At 46.1% G+C, this 19,888-nt stretch overlaps 1 pseudogene; it reads right to left on the bottom strand.

Moving 5' to 3' along the window:
- Positions 1-284: 284 nt before the first annotated feature.
- On the bottom strand, positions 285-1,202 carry LOC101144151 (nucleophosmin-like; annotated as a pseudogene).
- Positions 1,203-19,888: the final 18,686 nt, after the last annotated feature.

The raw sequence follows: 19,888 nt of genomic DNA, 5'->3' as shown, positions 1-19,888 counted from the left end.
AGCAGCTAAGGAGATACAAAAGTGATTTAAAACATGGTCAGAGGTGAGGCAAATGCACAAGTAATACAAAGCAAAGGGCAAGATTCACTGAATCACAGCAGTCAGAGAAAGTGCATTAGGGAACCAAGAGTGAGATTATTTCCAGCCTGAAGAGGCATGGGTGGCAAATCAGAAAAGGGGATTGAGATTAAAATAGAAGACTACGGTCTGGATTGTTGATGACGCTCAGTATGGGCTATATTTGTCTCTCCTTTTCCTTTCTCCCTATCTTTGGGCTTAATTTATCAGTAGTGCCCAGGACTGTTCAGTGCTTTTTCTATACTTGCTTGCATTTTTGCTTTGATATCTTCTACAGAACTAGGTCTTTGGTATTTTAGGAGTTTTTTCCTGTTTTTTTGAAGGATTCTTGTCTTTTTGATCTTGGCATTGACGGTTTTGAGTCTTTTCCATTCTGATTTGACTTTTGTGCATTTTTGGCTGAAGTATCTCGTATAGCTTTCTTCACTGGCACTTTTTCTTCAGTTTCCTCATCATCAAAAACATCATCATCTTCTTCATCATCATCACCACCATCTTCATCTTCATCATCATCTTCTTCATCATCACCACCATCTTCATCATCACCATCTTCATCTTCATCATCATCTTCCTCATCATGATCTTCATCATCATCTTCATCTTCTTCATCATCATCATCTTCATCATGATCATCATCAGCAGCAGCAGCAGCAAGTTTTACTTGTTTCTGTGGAACCTTGCTACCACCTCCAGGGACAGATTGCTTTCCAGATATACTTAAGAGTTTCACACCTTCCTCCTCTTCATCTTCTGACTCTGCATCTTCCTCCACAGCTACTAAGTGCTGTCCACTCATATGCACTGGCCCTGAGCCATACTACAACCGTAAGACCACTGGTGGTGTGATTTCAAAGCCCCCAAGGGAAACCGTTGACTAAACAGACATTTTCAAAGTTGCCAGTATTACTTCAATTGGACTGCCTTCTAATTCACTGCCTCTGCTTCAACAATGTGCAATCATCCTCTGCACCAGCCCATGAACTGACTGTTCTTAAAGATAACTGGTGCTCATTTTCATCATTATCCACCTTAAAGTGATCATCTTTGTTGGCCTTAAGTTCACAACTGAAAAGATAGTTCTGGGGCCTCAGAGGACTCATGTGCATGTCCATCGAATATTCCATCGGGTGGCGGCATACACTTAGGTGGTAGAGAAGGCAGACGGAGATAAACGACCACTGCTCAAGAGAACAGCCCTGCAGGATGGAATCACACCAGCTTTCTTTTTCTTTTTTTTTTTTTTTTTGAGACAGGGTCTGGTTCTGTCACCCAGGCTGGAGTGCAGTGATATGATCTTGGCTTACTGCAAACTCTGCCTCCCAGGTTCAAGCAATCCTCATGCCTCAGCCTCCCAAATAACTGGAATTATAGGTGTGCACCACCACATCTGGCTAATTTTTGTATTTTTAGTAGAGACAGCATTTTACCAAGTTGGTCAGGCTGGTCTCAAACTCCTAGCCTAAAGTGATCCGCCTACCTCATTAGGCAGGCAGATCAGGTCCTGCTGGCTGGCCTTTGAAGTCCTGCTTTTAACTTAGCCCCATGTCTGGGATGGGGCCAATTGAGGAGACCTCATGAGGCTAAACTAATCAATGCCCTGAAATGACATTTCTCTTATCAGTGGATCTTCCCCCTGGCTGCACTTCAGAATCCCTGGGGAGCTTTAGCAAATACCATGGCCAGGGCCCATCCCTAGGGCTTCTGGAGCAGGGCCGGGGCCAGTGGTAGGGTTCAAGAGCTCTGCAGGTGATTTTAATGAGCAGCCAGGGTTGAGACAGCCTCTGTGTGGCTGGCACATGGGAGGAGGTTGGCCAAGCCCACCGGAAGGATTCAGAGCAAGGACGTAGCTGAGTGACAACTACCTGACCAAGAGGCAGAAGATGGCAGCCACATGTCCACGTCCACAGACACGCTGATGTGCCTGGAGTCTTGCCTCTGATGCTTCCCATCCACACAGTGGGCACCTTCCGGAGCAATCTTTTCCAGGGTCATAGGAAGAAGGAAGGCACGCAGGCGACAACCCCATTTTGGAAGGAATGAGATGTTCGGGGTACTTGTGGCTGTTGGCCACGATGTCAAAGACTGAACCAGGTCCCTGCACACCTTTCAGAACGCAGTAAAACGTCCCTATCGGGGGGTACCTGGGCACGAGGACAGGAGAGTGTGCTGCTCCGGGAAAGCAGCTATTTTCCTGCTGGGTTCACCTTGCACCCCCAAGGGTGGCCCCAATACTTTGACTGAGTGATGGAGTGACTATGGCCACAGGCTTCTGGGCCAGGCCCTCCAAGTTCCAGTCCTGGCTCCATGCTTCAAGTCCCAACCTAAATGCATGCTAGATACTTTGACCCTCAGTTTCTTTAGCCATAAACAAAATCTAACAACAGTAGTTTTAGATTTAGATTTAGATTAACAGTAGGCTGTTCTGGGGAATAAACAAGATACCGGTGTGAGGAAGCCTGACCCTTCCTAAGGGCTTGACAAATGTTAGCTATGGTTCTAAGCCTGAACGGACCATCCCAGGATAACCAGATCTCTCATCATTACAACATGCCAGGAATTGAAGTGGGCAAAAAACATCAGGTCAGACATGCTGGCGGGCCAAGAGCTTTGCAGCTTTCCACCAGACACTCAGACCGTCAGAGCTGGGGGCTTGGCAGCCTGCTGGCCAGGAGTTCCCGAACCTGGCTGTGCTTAAAAGAGAGACGAGGAGCTTAAAAGGCAGCAGACCAAAAAGCTCTCCGGGTCATCCTGATGGGTGGCCAGGTTTGTGGACAGCTGAGCTGCTCCAGCTCCCTTACCAAACGGCGGTAGTGGGGAGGTGGAGGCGCAGGGAGAAGTGATCTGTCCGAGTTCCTGAAGTCAGTCGGTGGCCATGCTGGGCCCAGCACTTGCCCTGTGACCCTCAAAGCCCCACCGTCTGCCCTTCACTCAAGGGCTTCCTACAGCCATGAGGATACAAGAGAACGCCTTGTGTCCTTGGAAGCATTTTTGTAATCTAAAAGGTAGAAGAGTGCATTTCCTGCCTACATAGTTAAACACTTTCCTTTAGAAGAAAGGCTGGGGCCGGGCACAATGGCTGGCTGGGCGCAGTGGCTCATGCCTATAATTCCAACATTTTAGGAGGCTGAGGCCGGCAGACTACTTGAGGGCAGGAGTTCGAGGCCAGCCTGGCTGACATGGGGAAACCCCATCTCTACTAAAAATGCAAAAATTAGCCAGGCGTGGTGGTACGTGCCTGCAATCCCAGCTACTTGGGAGGCTGAGGCAGGAGAATCACTTGAACCCGGGAGGCAGAGGTTGCAGTGAGCCGAGATAGGGCCACTGCACTTCTGGATGATGGAGCAAGATTCTGTCTCAAAAAATAAAGAAAGACAAGAAAAGAAAGTCAACTTCATGAAGTGCTATTTTAGCTGAATCTGAATAGAAGCCTTAACCTTATGGACAGAGAACCCCCTGGCTGGGAGGCTGGGTTGAGACCTTTACATTTGGGGGATTGTTTCCTGCAAATCAGGAAGAGGTGAGCTCAGCCGTCTGTTTTAGAATCCACTCTTTTCAGGAGGAGGGTAAATATCAGTCTGCTGTTTGGAAATGGAGCTTGGGTGTCAAATGACAGTCATTTCTCTTTAATGGCAGACATTTGTTAATGATTATATAAGTGTCCAGAGGTGAGGCGGCGACAGCCCGGACATCATTGATTTCCTAGAAATATATTTGTACCGAGGACCAGATGGCATTTGGACTGCAAGAGACACCGAGGCTCAGACAAGCAGGTCTTTGCTCCTGCCTCTCTCTCCTCCTGTTGGCCCAGCTGGCAGTGCCAGGAAGGGGCCCCTGTCCGCTGACTCCTGCACTGGTGGTCTCCTCCCCTGGGAGGGAGGGGTAGAGGAAGGGTTCATGGGACACACACAGGCCTCAGGGTCAGTCAGCTTCGGGATGATTCCTGGCTGGGTCACTTCCTCCCAAGTGGCCTTTGGCCAAGTGGGCCTCACTGTCATCACCAGAAAGCGTGGATAATGCCACCTGTGTGGTGGAAGGAAGGTGTCCGCCCAGAGCCTGGCATGCAGTGGGTGTGCCCTGGGTGACAGCAGCTATGGTCACCAGGCCTGGACTCCTCCCTGGCCTGACCTGTTTTGGGGCTGAGATGCTGGCTCACTGCCACGCTGTGCTCTAAAAAAGGAATGTAGTCTCAGGTCCTAGGCAGGGCAGGAAACAGAGACTGTCATTCCCAGCCCACGGGCTCCTCGCAGACCTCAGTCTCCCCGTGTAAGATGAGGGCCAGATGGAGGGTCTCTGGAGCTCTTCCAGCCTCAACAGGCTAAACATTTGAATGACTAGAGGCTTAGACTAGCCATCTCAACTCTGGCTGCTCATTAAAATCACCTGCTGAGGCCGGGAGCAGTGGCTCACGCCTGTAATCCCAGCACTTTGGGAGGCCGAGGAGGGCGGATCACCTGAGGTCAGGAGTTTGAGACCAGCCTGGTCAAAATGGCGAAACCCCGTCTCTACTAATAATACAACAATTATTCAGGCGTGGTGGTGGGCGCTGGTAATCCCGGCCACTCGGGAGGCTAAGGCAGGAGAATCGCTTGAACCCAGGAGGTGGAGGTTGTAGTGAGCTGAGATCGTGCCACTGTACTCCAGCCTGGGTGACAGTGAGTCTTCGTCTCAAAAAATAAATAAAATTACCTGCTGAGCTCTTGAACCCTATCAGTGGCCCCAGGCCTGCTCCAGAAGCCCCGGGGATGGGCCCCAGCCGTGGCCCAGCCCTACGCCAGAAGCCCCAGGGATGGGCCCCGGCCATGGTATTTGCTGAAGCTCCCCCGGGATTCTGAAGTGCAGCCAGGTGGAAGATCCACTGATAAGAGAAATATCATTTCAGGGCATTGATCAGTTTAGCCTCACCAGGTCTCCTCACTTGACCCTATCCCAGCTATGGGGCTAAGTTAAAAGCAAGACTTTAAAGGCCAGGCAGCAGGACCTGCTCTGCTGCCCTGGTTGGGAAGAAAACAGGTTGGAGGAGGCAGGAGACTTGCCTGGAGTCTGTTAGGGGAAGAGGTCAAGCATAACCTGGGCCGTAGGCCTGGTAGGGCTTCTTGCACGTGGCCAGAGGGTCCTACTCCCAAGCATACCCACCCTGGGCTGGGAAGGGCAGCTCGCTCCAGGAGGGAATCCACAGTTCTTCCTACCTTTCCCCAGGCTTCTTTCCAACAGCAGGGCCAGCCAGGCGGCAGCCTCTGACCCCTTCCAGGTCTTTGGTGGTCTGCAAAATGCTAAGGAGTGAGACCCCAGTGGTCTTTCCTTCTTTTTTTCTTTTTCTTTTTTTTTTTGGAGATGAAGTCTCGCTATGTTGCTCAGGCTAGGCCTGAACTCCTAGGCTCAAGTGATCCTCTTGCCTCAGCCTCTCAATTAGGTGGGACTACAGGTGTGAGCCACCAGGCCCAGTGAGGCCCAATTACTTTAACAACATCATTACCATCCATTTCTTCAGGGCTGGCTCAGTATCCAGCCAGTACTAACTACTTTACATACATTAGCCAAGGCCAGGGGTGGTAGCTCCCACCTGTAATCCCAGCACTTTGGGAGGCTAAGGCGGGAGGATCGCTTGAGCCCAGGTGTCCCAGACCTGCCTGGACAACATGGTGAATACCCGTCTCTATTTCATAAAGAAATAAGCAGCTGGGTGCAGTGTCTCACACCTGTAATCCGAGCACTTTGGGAGGCTGAGGTGGAAGGATCACTTGAGCCCAGGAGTTTCCGACCAGCCTGGGCAACATGATGCAACCCCATCTCTATAAAACATTTTAAAAGACTGGGCACAGTGGCTCACACCTGTAATCCCAGCACTTTGGGAAGTCGAGGCAGAAGGATTGCTTGAGCCCTGGTGTCTGAGACCAGCCTGGGCAACATAATGAGACTTCATCTCTACAAGTAATAAAAAAATTAGCCCAGCATGGTGTTGCCTGTCTGTAGTTCCAGCTACTCAGGAGGCAGAGGTGGGAAAATCACTTCAGCCTGGGAGGTCAAGGCTGCAGCGAGCTAAGACTACACCACTGCACTCCAGCCTAGGTGACAGAGTGAGACCCTGTCTCTTAAGTAAATAAATAAATAAGTAAAATAAATAAATAAAATCTGCTGGGCATAGTGGTGCACACCTGTTGTCCCAGCTACTCGGGAGTCTGAGGTGGGAAGATGGCTTGAGCACAGGAGGTTGAGGTTACAGTGAGCCATGTTCATACCACTGCACTCCAGCCCAGGTGACAGAACAAGGCCCTATCTCAAAAAAAAAAAAAGGGTAAAAGAACGAACTGAAAGAAAGAAAGAAAGAAAGAAAGAAAGAAAGAAAGAAAGAAAGAAAGAAAGAAAGAAACTTGATAACTAGCTCAAATCTCACTGAGAGTAAATTTGCGAAGCCAGAATTCACTCCTAGTGTCCTAGTGTGACGGGCCCAATTGTCCATGCCCCTTCTGCCAAACCACCCTGCTCCTGCTCCCAATGTGGGTCTGAGTCTACCACTGCCTGAAAGTGCAACCTTGTTGGTGCACGTGAAGCTGGGGTTCAAGCTCTTCACAGCTAGTTCTTTCAGCTATGACCCACTTGCAGCAAAGCCCCACTCAAGAGCTCATCAAGGATTCTACTTCCAGTTGTGATGCAGTAGCTTTGAGCATGCCAATTTTCCCACTGAAAACAAGTAGAAAAACCAGATAAACACACACACGTGCACAATCTGTTTGAAAGTATTTGATAACTCCTGAGCAGCTAGAACTTAAAATAATAGTAAATACTTGATTTTTCCAAAGAAGGCAAAAAAAAAAAAAAGAGAAAAAAGAAATAAAACAGGTAAGATAAAGAGAAAATAAATATTATTAAGGTGGGGTGCAGTGGCTCACGCCTATAATCCCAGCACTTTGGGAGGCTGAGGCGGGAGGATCACCTGAGGTCAGGAGTTTGAGACCAGCCTGGTCAAAATGGTGAAACCCCATCTCTACTAAAAATACAAAAATTAGCCAGGTGTGGTGGCACACACTTGTAATCCCAGCTCCTCAGGAGGCTGAGGCAGGAGAATCGTTTGAACCTGGGAGGTGGAGGTTGCAGTCAGCCAAAATCACGTGCCATTGCACTCCAGCCTGAGTGACAAGAGTGAAACTCCATCTCAAAAAAAAAAAAAAAAAGTAAAAAGTAAGTAAATATTAAAACGCTCTATTTAAACACAAACATATCATCATATAAATGTAAATAGGCTAAACATTCCATTAAAATAACTTATGTTTTTAGTGGATTGAAGTAGAATGGTACATTCTTAGGACTGAAGCCCATAAAATTCTTCCATCTAAGGCTGTATTGTTGATTTTTAAAAGGGATTGGAAAGTTACTGACTATTCTGAACAATAGTGAAATAACAGGTTGAAAAAGAACATGTAGAGAATGACCTCAAAACAGGTCAACACAAGGCTGAAAGCTGCCTCAAATCCACACCACAGGGGCACACTAAAGGCAAGGAGGAGACCATAAAAGCAGCCAGAGAGAATTAATGGATCATGTTAAAAATGGCAGGCTGGCAGCAGCCTTACGAAGACATAGGGGAGTAGGCTAATGCCTTCCAGAGGGAGAAAATCACTCAGAATTATAAATCCAGAAAAAGTATTTTTCTTTTCTTTTTTTTTTGAGACAGAGTTTCACTCTTGTTGCCCAGGCTGGAGTACAATGGTGTGATCTCAGCTCACCACAACCTCCGCCTCCCGGGTCCCGGTTCAAGCAGTTTTCCTGCCTCAGCCTCCTGGGTTGCTGGGATTACAGGCACATGCCACCACACCTAGCTAATTTTTGTATTTTTTAGTAGAGATGGGGTTTCACCATGTTGGCCAGGCTGGTCTCGAACTCCTGACCTCGTGATCTGCCCACCTCGGCCTCCCGAAGTGCTGGGATTACAGGCTTCAGCCACTGCGCCCAGCCAGAAGAAGTATTTTTCAAAGGTGAAAATGAAAATAAAATTATTCAGAGAAACAAACCTGGGTGACATTACCACCAACAGAGATTCACTAGCAAAACTTCTGGGGCCGGGCACGGTGGCTCATGCCTGTAATCTCATCACTTGGGAGGCCAAGGTAGGCAGATCACTCGAGGCCAGCCTGGCCAACATGGCAAAAACCCATCTCTACAAAAAATACAGAAATTAGCCAGATGTTGTAGCACATGCCTGTAATCTCAGCTACTTGGGAGGCTAAGGCACGAGAATCACTTGAACCCAAGAGGCAGAGGCTGCAGTGAGCCAACGCTGTGCCATTGCACTCCAGCCTGGGTGACAGGGTGAGACCCTGTCTCCAAAAAAAGAAAACTTCTGGCTGGGCACAGTGGCTCTCGCCTATAATCCCAGCACTTTGGGAGGCAGAGGTAAGAAAATTGCTTGAGTCCAGGAGTTCGAGACTTGCCTGGGCAACATAAGGAGACCCCATCTCTACAAAAAATACAAAATTAGCTGGGTATGGTGGTGTGCACCCGTGGTCCTGGTAACTCCAGAGGCTGAGATGGGAGGATCACTTGAGCCCCAGAGGTTGAGGCTGCAGTGAGCCAAGGTTGTGCCATTGCACCACAGCCTGGGCAACAGAACAAGACCCTGACTCAAAAAAAAAAAATGCTTCTAAAGGATGTACATTAGGAAGAGGAATGTGATCATGGCAGAAAGAGCTGAGATGCCATAGGAGGAGGCAGTAAAGAACTGACAGACATGACCCTCTGCAGCTCCAGGAACTGCCTTTCTAGTGATGGCAGCTTTAGGGCCAACTGTTCAGCCTTGCCTCACCCGTGAGCTTGACTTCCATGAGCAGGTTTTCATTATGAATCAACCGCTCTCATAAGGACACTGCTTTCTAGAGCACTGATTCTTAAAGTGTGGTTCAGAGATTCCTTGGAGTCCCTGAGACATTTTCAGGGGGGTTCATGATGTCCAAACTGCTTTAATAATAATATTAAATTGGCTGGGCACTGTGGCTCACACCTGTAATCCCAGGACTTTGGGAGGCTGAGGTGGTAGATCACCTGAGGTCAGGAGTTCAAGACCAGCCTGGCCAACATGGTGAAACCCTGTCTCTACTAAAAATACAAAAATTAGCTGGGCCTGGTGGCAGGCACCTATAATCCAAGCTACTCAGGAGGCCGACGCAGGAGAATTGCTTAAACCCGGGGAGTGGAGGTTGCAGCGACCCAAGATTGCGCCACTGCACTCCAGCCTGGGTGACAGAGCAAGATTCCGTCTCAAAAAAAGAAAATAATAATAATATTCTTAAATTGTTATTTACCTCTTTATACTCCTATTCTTTCCTGAGTGTATGGTGGAGTTTTTGAGGGGCCACAGATTGAATGTAGAAGCTAATATGAAAATCTGCCTTCTATTAAGCCATACATTAGGGAGATTTATAAAAGTGTAAAATAATACTACTGTTCTCACTAAGTGTTTTTGTTTTAGAAAATGTAGTTACTTGGCTGGGCACAGTGGCTCACACTTGTAATTCCAGCACTTTGGGAGGCCAAGGTGGGCAGATCCCTGGAGGTCAGGAGTTTGAGACCAGCCTGACCAACATGGTGAAACCCCGTTTCTATTAGAAATACAAAAATTAGCGGATGTGACAGTGGGCGCCTGTAATCCCTGCTACTCAGGAGGCTGAGGAACAAGAATCGCTTGAACCCGGGAGGTGGAGGTTGCAGTGAGCAGAGATCATGCCCAGCACTCCAGCCTGGGCAATGGAGTGAGACTCTGTCTCAAAAAAGTAAAGAAAATGTACTTTTCATTTAAAAAATGTTATTTGTGAGAGAAATTTAGAAGCTCAAAGAAATTTTAAAAATCTGAATACATATTCTTCAAAGCTACCCCCCAAAAACTAGGAAAAGAATATGAAAGTCTGTTAGTTCGCTGAATGACTAGGGAAGTTTTGTGTTCTACTGTGGGAAAACTTTTTCACAGTTGCTGGCAGATTATATTAATTTAAGTTTGTATTTTTATTGTTCTCAAATAGCAGCTGTCAAATTTTTTGGTCCTAGGACCTCTTTAGACTCTTAAAATTTTTGAGGACTCAAAATTTAGGGCTTTTGTTATGTGGATTATATTTATCAATGACTCCTATTAAAAATGAAAATTAAAGACATTTTTATTTTATTTTATTTTATTTTCTAAAAAAGTAGAGATGGGATCTTGCCATATTACCCAGGCTGGTCTCAAACTAATTGACTCAAGCACTCTTCCCACGTTGCCTCCCAAAGTGCTGGGTTTTACAGGCGTGAGCCACCGCGCCTGGACAGAAAATTGAGGAAATTTTAAATTTTCATCAGTTCATTCTAAAATAACAATAAACCTGCTAATGTGAATACAAATAACATATTTTTTTTTTTTTGAGACAGAGTCTCACTCTGTCGCCCAGGCTGGAGTGCAGTGGTACGATCTCGGCTCACTGCAAGCTCCGCCTCCCGGATTCACACCATTCTCCTGCCTCAGCCTCCTGAGTAGCTGGGACTTACAGGCACCCACCACCACGCCCAGGTAATTTTTTTTTTTTTGTATTTTTAGTAGAGACAGGGTTTCACCATGTTAGCCAGGATGGTCTTGATCTCCTGACCTCGTGCTCCGCCTGCCTCGGCCTCCCAAAGTGCTGGGATTACAGGTGTGAGCCACCGCGCCTGGCCTCGATTTCTCTCTCTTTAAAAATGCTAGACACCATGCCCTAAAAAAGCTTAACAGCCCTCAACTGATCCATCCATAAACTGTCTACCATAACACAGCTCAGCATTCTTTAAAGGAATACAACCAAATACAATACTCAAAAACACAAAATGTGCAATGTCCAGTACCTAGTTAGAAACTACCAGGCATGCACAGAAGTAGAAATATGTGGCCCATAACTAGGAGAAAAATCAGTCATTAGAAATAGACCCAGTCAGGCACGGTGGCTCATGTCTGTAATCCCAGCAGTTTGGGAGGCCGACGTGGGCAGATCTCTTGAGCTCAGGAGTTCAAGACCAATCTGGGAAACATAGCAAAACCCTATCTCTACAAAAAATATATAAAAATTAGCTGGGGGTGGTGGTATATGCCTATAGTCCCAACTACTTGGGAGGCTGAGGCGGGAGGGTTGCAGGGAGGTTCAAGGCTGCAGTGAGCCGAGATTGCACCACTGCACTCCAGCCTGGATGGCAGAGTGAGAAACTGCCCTGTCTCAAAAAAAAAAAAAAAAAAGAGAGAGGAAGAGAAAAAGACCTAAAAGGACAGATTATTAAATTAGTATGCAAGGATAAACAGCTATTAGAAATGTGTTCAGCCGGGCACCGTGGCTCACGCCTGTAATCCCAACAATTTGGGAGGCCGAGGCGGGTGGATCATGAGGTCAGGAGATCAAGACCATCCTGGCTAACACGGTGAAACCCCGTCTCTACTAAAAATACAAAAAATTAGCCAGGTGTGGTGGTGGGTGACTGTAGTCCCAGCTATTCAGGAGGCTGAGGCAGGAGAATGGCATGAACCCAGGAGGTGGAAGTTGCAGTGAGCCGAGATCACGCCACTGTACTCCAGCCTGGGTGACAGAGCAAGGCTCCATCACAAAAAAAAAAAAAAAAAGAAAGAAAGAAAGAAATGTGTTCAATATGCTAAAGTGTTTAAAGAAAAGAGGGGCCCAATGGAGACAGAAATTGAAGATCTGAAAGAAACCCTCATGGAAGTTCTAGAGATGAAAATTACAATGTTTCATCTAGAGATGAAATAAAATGTTACTGAATAGGTTTAAAAGCAAATAAAATATGACACAGGAAAAGATCAGTAAAGCTGAAGATGTAGCTACTACAAAAACTATCCAAATTGAAACACACAAAGAAAAAAAGACTGAAAGAAAGAGAACAGAACCTCCTGACTTGTGGGATAAAATTCTATAGCTTAACATTTGTTTAACTGGAGCCTCAGGAAGGGAGGGGAGAGGGCAAAAAAACTATTTGAAGAAATAATGATGGAACATTTTCCAGATTTGATGAAAAATTACTAACCCACAAATCCAGAAAATCTCTACAAGTTTCAAGCAAGATAGACACAGGGAAAACGACACCAAAGCACATTATAATCCACTTGATGAAAACCAGTGGTAAGAAAGGAGATCCTAGAAACAGCCAGAGTTGGCCAGGCACGGTGGCTCACGCCTGTAATCCTAGCACATTGGGAGGTTGAGGTGGGCAGATTGCCTGAGCTTAGGAGTTCGAGACCAGCCTGGGGAACATGGTGAAACCCCGTCTCTACTAAAAAAAGATACAAAATAATTAGCCGGGTGTGGCAGCGTGTGCATGTAATCCCAGCTACTCGGGAGGCTGAGGTAGGAGAATTGCTTGAACCCGGGAGGCAGAGGTGGTAGTGAGCTGAGATGGCGCCACTGCACTCCAGCCTGGGCGACAGAGCGAGACTCCATCTCCATAAAAAAAAATAGTAATAATAAAAGGAAACAGCCAGAGCTTTTTTATTTAAAAAGCACATTAGGAACAGAGGAACAAAGATAAGAACGGTGGTAGACTTTCATCAGAAACTTTCTAGGCCAGGAGATAATGGAAAAATATCTCCAAAGTACTGAAACAAAAAAGTCATCAAACTACATTTCTATGTACAGTGGAAATGTCTTTTTTTAAACTATCTTTTTTTAGGCCGGGCATGGTGGCTCATGCCTGTAATCCCAGCACTTTGGGAGGCTGAGGCAGGAAGATCACCTGAGGTCAGGAGTTCGAGACCAGCCTGGCCAACATGGTGAAACACTGTCTTTACTAAAAATACAAAAATTAGCCAGGTGTGGTGGTGAACCTGTAGTTCCAGCTGAGGCAGGAGAATAGCTTGAACTCAGGAGGCGGAGGTTGCAGTGAGCTGAGATCGCGTCATTGCATTCCAGCCTGGGCAACAAGAGCGAAACTCCATCTCAAAAAAAGAAAGAAAGAACAAGAAAATATCTTTTTTTAAATGAAGGCAACATAAAGCCCCTTCTCAAAGGAAAAAAAAAAAGCCAGGCAAGGTGGCATGTACCTGTAATCATAGCTACTCAGGAGGCTGAGGCAGGAGGATCGCTTGAGCCCAGGAACATGAGTCAACCTGGGCAACATAGTGAGACCTCATCTCTAAAAGAAAAGAAAGAAAGCCAAGGGAATTGATCACTAGCAGACCTGATCTGCAAGAAATGTTAAAAGCAATTTTTCAGGCAGAAAGAAAATGATACACGATGGAAATGCAAATCTACACAAAAATAGAAAGTGCCAGAAAGAGTTAATATTTGAGCAAATACAAAATTTGTGGTGTTCAGATAAAGCTGTACTTAGAAAGACATTTATAGTATTAAAGGCATATGTTAGAAAACAAGAAAGGCTTTATCCATTACAAGAAACTAGGAAAAGGTTAACAGTAAGTAAAATTCAAGTAAAATAGAAGAAAGCAAATAATAAAGATATAAGCAGAAATTAATGAAATAAGAAATGTGGTTGGGGGTGGCGGCTCATGCCTGTAATCCCAGCACCTTGGGGGACTGAGTGGGAAGGATCACTTGAGCTTAGGAGTTCCAGACCAGCCTGGGCAACATAGGGAGATGTCTGTACCAAATGAAAAAAGATTACCCAGGCCGGATGGCACGAGCCTGTAGTTCCAGCTATTGGGGAGGCTGAGGTGGGAGGCTCACTTGAGCCCAGGAGGTTGAGGCTGCAGTGAGCCATGATCACCCCACTGCACTCCAGCCTGGGCAACAGCATGAAAACCTGTCTTGAAAAATGTGCAGTTGAGGGCTGGGCAAGGTTGTTCACACCTGTAATCCTAGCACTTTGGGAGGAGAATCACTTAGGCCCAAGAGTTGGAGACCAGCCTGGGCAACATAGCTAGACCCCATCTCTACCAAAAAAAAAAAAAAAAGAAAGAAAGAAAAGAAAGGAAAACAACTTAGCCAGATGTGGTGGTGAGCCCCTATAGTCCTAGCTACTCATGAGGCTAAGGCAGGAGGATTGCTTGATCCTAGAAGTTTGAGCTTGCAGTGAGCCATGATCAGGTCTCTCTTACACACACACACACACACAACACACACACACACACACACACACCAGGTACATATGGCTTTACCAGATAATTATTTCAAAGAGTTTAAGAAAAAATAATCCCAATGTTAAACAAACTCTTCCAGAGAATGGTAATAGATGGAACACTGGCCAGCTGATTTTACAAAGCCAATATAACCTTGATTTTAAAATCTGATAAGGATGTTATAAAAAAGGAAAATTACAGGTGAATCTTTCATGAACATGGATGTAAAGTCCTTTAGCAAAATATTAGCAAATGAAATCCAGTGAAATATGAAAAGGTGAATACCTCTAACAAGAAACTTAGTTTATTCTATAAATGAAATATTATTTTAACATTTAAAAATCAATATAATTTACCCCATTTAACTCAAAAAGGGGGAAACATTATATGTGTTTGATAACATTTCATATTAATTTATAGTAATAAAAAGAAACTTACCAGAAAACAAGGAATAAGGCTGGGTGCAGTAGCTCACGCCTGTAATCCCAGAACTTTGGGAGGCTGAGGTGCATGGATGGCTTAAGCCCAGGAGATAGAGACAAGCCTGGGCAACATGGCAACACCCATCTCTACACAAAATACAAAAATTTTTGTGTACAAATACAAAAAATTTTGTGACCGGGCATGGTGTCACGTGCCTGTGGTCCCAGCTACTCAGGAGGCTGAGATGGGAAGATGGCTTGAGCCTGGGAGATGAAGGCTGCAGCGATCGCACCACTGCACTCCAGCCTGAGCGACAGAGTGAGACCCTACCTTAAAAAAAAATAGAAAAAGGAAGAGAGAAAGAAAAACAAAAGGAATAAAAGATTATAGAAAGTTAAGGAAACATCCTCAGTCTGATAGAATATCTGCCAAACAAGAAATCTAGAGAAAATATCTTTGGATATATGTATGTATGTATGTATGTATTTATTTATTTGAGACAGAGTCTTGTTCTGTTGCCCAGGCTGGAGGGTAGTGGCAGGATCTTGGCTCACTGCAACATCCGCCTCCAAGGTTCAAGCGATTCTCATGCCTCAGCCTCCTGAGTAAACTGGGATTTCAGGCATGCGCCACCATGCCCGGCTAATTTTTGTGTGTGTGTATTTTGTAGAGATGGGGTTTCACCACATTGCCCAGGCTGGTCTAGAACTCCTGAGCTCAAGCAATCCACCTGCCTTGGCCTCCCAAAGTGCTGGGATTACAGGTGTGAGCCACCGCACCTGGTCAGGAATCACCTTACTGAATGTGAAATATTGAAAGCTTTCTCTCTGAGATCAAATTTGAGACTAATACTTCTTTTTGTTTGTTTGTTTGTTTGTTTTTTGAGACGGAGTTTCACTCTTGTTGCCCAGGCTGGAGTGCAACGGCATATCTACTAAAAATACAAAATTAACTGGGCGTGGTGGCAGGCGCCTGTCATTCCAGCTACTTTGGAGGCTGAGGCAGGAGAATTGCTTGAACCCGGGAGGCGGAGGTTGCAGTGAGCCGAGATCGCACCACTGCACTCCAGCCTGGGGAACAAGAGCAAGACTTCATCTCAAAACACACACATGCACACACACACATGGACAGCTAGTTCATGGATTAGAAGACTCAATATTGTAAAGATGTCAATTCTTCCCAACTAGTCTATAGATCCAATGCAATATTTTTAAAAATCTCAGCAAGATTATTTGGGGGCATGCAGAAGTTGACAAGCTAATTCTGACACAAGCTAATATATAGAAATGCAAACAGCCAAGAGTGACCAAGAACAAAGCTCCAGGATTCATACTACCAGACATTAACAGTTATTGCTAGCCTACATTAAGATAAATAGGCCTCGGCTAGGTGCGGTGGCTCACACCTGTAATCCCAGCACTTTGGGAGGCTGAGGCAGGCAGATCACCTGAGGTCAGCAGTTTGAGACCAGCCTGGCCAACATGGCGAAACCCCGTCTCTACTAAAAATACAAACATTAGCTGGGCGTGGTGGCGGGCGCCTGTAATCCCAGCTACTCAAGAGGCTGAGGCATGAGAATAGCTTGAACTCAGGAGGTGGGGGTTGCAGTGAACCGAGATTGGGCCACTGCACTCCAGCCTGGGGGACAGAGGAAGACTCTGTCTCAAAAAAAACAAAAAAAAAAACAAAAAAAAACAAAGCTCAGAAACAGATCTGTGTTTGATTTGATTTATGACAAATGTAATAATTCAGGGCAGTGGGAAACGATGATTTTTAGCAACTGGGGCTGAATCATCCAGACATTCTTTTTTTCTGAGACAGGGTCTCACTCTGTCACCTAGGCTGGAGTGCAGTGGCTATTCATAGGCACAATCAGAGCACACTGCAGCCTCGTCCTCCTGGGTTCAAGCATTCCTCCCGCCTCCACCTCCCAAGTAGCTGGGACTACAGGTGCATGCCACCGTGCCTGCCTAATTTTTTTTGTATTTGTAGGGATGGGGTTTCCCCATGTTGACCAGACTGTCTGAATATTCATAGGGAAAAAGTAAATGTTGGCCTTTAGATTACAAAACATAAAAAAAATTTGACCATTCCTTCATACCATATACAAAAATAAAAATGTGAAAAGTTAAAACAATAAATCTTCTTGAAAAAAAAAACAAACAAAACAAACTCAAAGTTTCATGGCCTTGGATAGGTAAAGATTTATTAAACAAGATACAAAAACAGCCATAAAGGAAAACAATTGGTAAATTATATTAGATTGTAATGGTGAATTTCTGTTAAGCAAAAATCATCTTTAAGAGAGTAAAATGGCCTGGAGAGGTGGCTCACACATGTAATTTCAACACTTCAGGAGGCTGAGGTAGAAAGATTGCTTGAGTCCAAGAATTCGAGAACAGCCTGGGCAACATAGCACAACCTTGCCTCTATTGAAAATTTTAAAAAATTAGCCGGGAGTGGTGGTGTGAGCCTGCAGTCCCAGCTGCACGAGAGAATCACTTGAGCCTGGGAGGTGGAGGCTGCAGTAAGCTATGATTGCACCACTGCACTCCAGCCTGGGTGACAGAGCAAGACCCTCTGTTTCAAAAAAAAAAAAAGAGTAAAAAGACAAGCTATTAAATGGGAGAAAGAAGATAGTTGGTATATATACATATGTATGTATACCAACACACACATATATATATATACACATTCACATGCGTATATATCTCAAACCTCATATCTGGAATATATATGAAGTCTGCAAATCAATAAGAAAAAGGCAGACAACATGACAAAAAAACAGGTGCAGGACCAAATAAGCTCATCAGTCTCTGGGGCAATGCAACTGCAAATCACAGTGATCTGCAGGCTAAGCAGAATGGCTAAAATGTTTCAAACTGGCAATACCAAATGTGGTTGAAGATGGGGTTCCTGGAATGCCCATACTTTGCTGTGGGAGGGTGATTTGGTGGGACAACTTTGGGAAACTGTTGGCTTCTACTAAAGCTGAACATTCGCAGCCTTTCTGACCAGCAATTCACTCTTAGCTATCTATATACCCCAAATATATGCAGACATCTGACATACATTTACCAAAACACACGATGGGAATGTTCACACCTGCATTATTTGCACCCACCTTTCAAAAGTCTCAAATGTCCATCAACAGTTGACCATTGGGTACTCAACAACCTGAATGAATCATACGAGCATCATGTTGGGTGAAAGAAGTAGGAAAGTCTATAACCAAACAAAATCATTTTTTTTTTTTTGAGACAGAGTTTCGCTCTTGTTGCCCAGGCTGGAGTGCAATGGTGCAATCTCAGCTAACCACAACCTCCGCCTCCCAGGTTCAAGCAATTCCCCTGCCTCAGCCTCCCAAGTAGCTGGTACTACAGGCATGCATCACCACGCCTGGCTAATTTTTTTTTTTTTGTATTTTAGTAGAGATGGGGTTTCACCATGTTGGCCATGATGGTCTTGATCTCCTGACCTCAGGTGATCTGCCTGCCTCAGCCTCCCAAAGTGCTGAGATTACTGGCGTGAGCCACCATGCCTGGCCTGTATTTTTTTTTTTTTTTTTATTTTTTTTGAGAGTTGGAGTGGCGCTCTGTCTCCCAGGCTGGAGTGCAAGGGCGTGATCTCGACTCACTGCAACCTCCATCTCTGGGTTCCAGCAATTCTCATGCCTCAGCCTCCCAAGCAGCTGGGATTACAGGCACGCACCACCACACCCAAATACAAAAATACTAATTTTTATATTTTTAGTAGAGACGGGGTTTCGCCATGTTGGTCAGGCTGGTCTCCAACTCCTGACCTCAGGTGATCCACCTGCCTCAGCCTCCCAAAGTGTTGGGCTTACAGGAATGAGCCACCAAGCCCGGCCAATGTTTTGTTTCTTAATGTTCGTGCCAGTTACATACGTATGTTCACTTTGTGAAAATCTGACAAGCTATACATTTATGATTTGTGTCCTTTTTTGTATATATGTTACACCTTGATAAAAATTTACTCGAACAAAAGAGAAGGGGAGTGAAGGGGTGGGGAGAGAGGGAGGGCTGGAGAACAGAGAGAAAGAGTGAAGGAGGGAGAGAAGATGCTAACAAAACGGGGCTGCACATGAGTCCCACCTGCTCTCCAGGTGCCTGGAGCACCCTCTCCCAGCGTCTGCTCAGGCACAGTGCACTCAGGCCGGGTCGGCAGCAGATGGCTAGAGCAAGGTGCCAGGGCTCTCTCTCGCCATCCTCTTTCTCCTGAGGGCTTGGATGTCACTCAGCCTCGCCCATAACTCTGTGCCCACTCTCCCTGGGTGGGTGGAGATTTGAATGCCAGCCTCCGGATGAAGAAGGGGATTAATCTGATCCTCCACCTGGGTACCTCTGAGCAGGCAGGCCGAGGACTGAGCAAGTGGAAGGTGTGGATGAGCTGCAGAAATGAGGTTGGCTTCTGCTTGATGCAGCCTTCCCTGTCACGGCCTGAGCAGGGGGAGGAGTGTGCTTGTCAGGACAAGGGTCACCGAGATTACAGCTGCCCCAGGCGAGCTCCCCTTATGCTTCCCGCTCTGGCTTGCCTGCATCCAAGGTGCCAGGACACTGTGAAGAGCGTCCCAGGCTGGGCTGAGGACAGCCACGCTTCCTGAGCAGGATGCCAAGCCCCGTGGGGCCCAGAGCAAATGCTCCAGCCTGTCCTTTGTTTATTTCAATCTGGGACAAATGTTGCCGGAGAGGATTTCTGCTATCCTTTCCTGTGCTGACATTCTCCAAGCCCGTCATGGTCTGGAGCAGACACAGCTGTAAGAGGAGGCAGGAGGCCTGGGCTCTGGGTCTTTCAGTGGCTTTGTGACCTTGGGCCCATCACCATGCTACTCTTGCCTCGGTTGTTCCCTCTTTGTGAAATGAGGGGTCAGCATCCTATGTCATCCAATTTGGTAACCATTAGCCATATGGCATGCAGCTTCTTAAATCTAGATTTAAATGAATTAAAATTGAATGAAATTTAAAACTTGGGCCAGGTGCAGTGACTCACACCTGTAATGCCAGAACTTTGAGAGGTGGCGGTGGATCGGAAGGGGGGGTGGATCGCTTGAGTCCAGGAGTTCAAGGGCAACCTGGGCAACAAATTGAGACCTCGTTTTTTTCTTTGTTTGTTTGTTTGTTTTCGAGACGGAGTCTTGCTCTGTCACCCAGGTTGGAGCGCAATGGCTCGATCTCGGCTCACCACAACCTCTGCCTCCCGGGTTCAAGCCATCCTCCTCCCGAGTAGTTGGGATTGCAGGCGCACGCCACCACACCCTGCTAATTTTTCTATTTTTAGTAGAGACGGGGTTTCACCATGTTG

This window comes from Gorilla gorilla, chromosome 8 (assembly GCF_029281585.2).
Source record: "Gorilla gorilla gorilla isolate KB3781 chromosome 8, NHGRI_mGorGor1-v2.1_pri, whole genome shotgun sequence".
NCBI classification, from domain to species: domain Eukaryota; kingdom Metazoa; phylum Chordata; class Mammalia; order Primates; family Hominidae; genus Gorilla; species Gorilla gorilla.
This window is presented reverse-complemented; position numbering and strand designations above follow the sequence as displayed.